This window comes from Hibiscus syriacus, unplaced genomic scaffold, assembly GCF_006381635.1.
Source record: "Hibiscus syriacus cultivar Baekdansim isolate YM2019G1 unplaced genomic scaffold, ASM638163v2 tig00110387_pilon, whole genome shotgun sequence".
In the NCBI taxonomy this organism is placed as follows: Eukaryota; Viridiplantae; Streptophyta; class Magnoliopsida; order Malvales; family Malvaceae; genus Hibiscus; species Hibiscus syriacus.
This window is the reverse complement of record NW_024062717.1, coordinates 6,834,356-6,837,301: the sequence shown is the minus strand read 5'-3', so window position 1 is coordinate 6,837,301 and position 2,946 is coordinate 6,834,356. Positions and strand designations below refer to the sequence as shown.

Below are 2,946 nucleotides of genomic sequence, written 5' to 3'. Positions count from 1 at the left end.
CCATGAACATGACCTACCTTGTTGGTCAAGGTAGTAGCAATATGTGCACCATAGCAGAGCTCACAAGGGATCTTCAATCTGCAAAAATGGATTCCAGTGGCTTTATTCAGACAAATACCAATTCGAGTTGGCGACCCTTCCTTGAATGAGTACTTATAATTACAAAAAAAAAAAATCGAAGTTCATCATATTTTTTTAATTTGATACGGCCCATGCTCATTTTTATAATTTTTATTTGGGATTCAATTTTTCTATCCCAACAATATTTTATTTTAAAGTTTGAACTTGAATTCTCTTCTTAAAATCAACTTGTACTAAATAAATCAAAATAAAAGTTGAAATTTCAAAATAAGATAGATTATCATAAAGTTGGATGTCATGATAATACGTGACAATGTGAACTAATGACTTACTTAGGAACATCAAACAAATTTTGTTGAGAGATTGACGGATTTGAATAGAATGCATTTACTATTTTTTTTATCACGAATTCTATGGTAACTTTGACAATTCATCTTCTTTACAGATTCTATTAGTTTTAACAATTTTTGGATAAGATTTTATATCAATGTTAGTAAATATATTTTATGTTTTATATTTTTATATATTTTTTAAATCATACCATTAAAAAATTTATATCACCCTTGTTAGTTCACCAATGATAATTTTAAAACTAACCTATTTAACATTTCATGACATGTATATTATACACATATTACGTGGAAAAGACATTTCTTGTATAATGGGGGAGGAAGTTGCCCATCTGTCAAACATTCCTTAGCTAAAAGATATAAAAGTAAAAATAAAAAATCCTTTTTTCCCTTAAATAGAACGAAGAAGAGACGAACCCAAGTGCCCTGGAATTTATCCTCTACAGTCAAACACCAAGCTATTGCCTTTGTTTCCCTGCAATCAGGTTCTCTTTTTCTCCCTACGTCTTCCTTCTCAAGCTCTTTCAAAATCCCGTTAAGAGAAAAAAAGAAAATCTTTTTGTTTTTGTTTTTTCTTTGTCTGTTAATGCCTTCCATTTTTTGGTTTTGGATGAAAATGTAATTTCTTTTTTCTGGGTCGCAAATATTGTTTGTTCTCGTTTGTGTTAATGGGTTAGGGTTTGATTTTTGTCTTACCGTGTTTGGTGCTTGATCGGCAAATGATTATTAGGCATAACGTTCCGTTTTGTTGTTTTCGGACTTATTTTCATGCCATCGTGGTTTACTAGGGCTTTGTTGGTTTAGATCGCGGAATTGATTTATTATTGTTTGATTATGGTAAAGATTTGGATGATTTTTTTAACTTTCAAGGGCGGTCTATGATTTTTTAAAGAATGGGGAATTTTGCAAAATTCAATTTGGTGTGAGATACTATTTTCTCAATCCAAGACATTTCCTGGGGCAATTTTGTGTTTTTAGGAGTTCAAAGAAACTTAATTAACTAAACTTGAAGATATGGTTGGGAATTTGGAAATGCTTTTGATGTTGCAAGAGGCATGGTATAAAGTGATGCTAGCTTAAGTGGGATCATCTGGTTGTTTTGTTTTCATGCTGGATTCGGAAAACATTATTTAGGTTGAGTCTTTTGTCTTGTTAAATGTGAGATGTTCCCGTAGTCGTACCATCTTAAATTAGCATAATTCTAATGAAACAGTTCGACCGGATAAGGACATTGTTATTGCTTACTATCTTCATCAATAATGATATTAGATTTTGAAAGTTAGCAATCTATGAGAGCTAGAATCTTGTCAGAGCATGCAATTTCTATCTAATAGAGGCTAATTTGGTCACTAGCCTTGAAACTTTGCATCTTAGGGGTGTGAAACTGTAGAAAGTGAGATGGAAATTTATTTGTGAATTAGTACCATTGGGAGTTTTGCATCTTTTCAATTGGCGGAGTGTGGGTTTGGGGTTTTAGCAAGTGTCTACTAGCTCATCTTTCTTTGTAATCCATTCATTTTGTAACAAAGATATGTTCTGTTTGCATTTTTATTGTTTGTGTTTTTGGTTACTAGTTTATATGCCATTAAGCCTTCATGTTCTGATTCCTAGTTTTCATAACTTAGGAAAGGGCATGGCAGCCGAGGACAATCTGGACTTCTCGACTCTGCAATCTCAGCTTAGTGAAACTCATGAACTGTGGAAGCAGGAGATTGAAAAACGCCAAGTCCAAGTAGATGTGTTACAGGCCAAAATTATGGAGGTAAAGGCTTGCATAGAGGGGTCAGAGGAGGAGTCAAAGAAGGAGTTAGATGTTCTTTGGCGAAGGGTAAAAACTACAGCAACTTTATTGACTTACCTGAAATCTAAAGCAAGAGTAATGGTTGTTCCTGATTTAGCCCATAAATCATGTGGCATCAAAGAATTGGAAGGAGTTGGGCTTGTGGATAAAGAAGGTACACCGCTCTCTGGCTGGTCAAGGAGTGTTGATCTCTCTTCATTTGATTGTTTGGATGATGAAACATGGATTGGGATTAGTAGACATCAAGGTTCTTTGGATGAAAAAGATGGAGCCTACATTGGGGAATTAATCAAGTCTGTGCAAATGGTCACGAATGTAATGGAAGTTCTTGTTAAGAGGGTCATCATGGCAGAATCTGAAACTGCTCTTGAGAAAGAAAAGGTAACATTAGGTCAGGAAGAAATTAAAAAAAAGGCAGTCCAAATCGAGAATATGTCTATAAAGTTAGAAGAGATGGAAAGGTTTGCTCTGGGTACAAATAACATCTTAATGAAATGAGGCTGAGGGTTGAGGACTTGGTCGAGAAACTTCTAGACAGAGGCAACGAGCTGCTGAAAATGAACAGGAGCTTTCTCGTGTGAAGCAGGAATTTGAGTCCTTGAAATCTTATGTGAGTAGTCTCATTAGTGTAAGAGAAACCCTTCTTTCACAGAGAAGCAATTTCAAACCATTGAGAGGCTCTTGAAACGGTCAGTATGATCTTTGAGTTCTGTG

The 2,946-nt window shown here is 34.7% G+C and overlaps 1 pseudogene; it reads left to right on the top strand.

The window, feature by feature from the left end:
• The first annotated feature begins 750 nt into the window (after nucleotides 1-750).
• On the top strand, nucleotides 751-2,946 carry LOC120122513 (annotated as a pseudogene).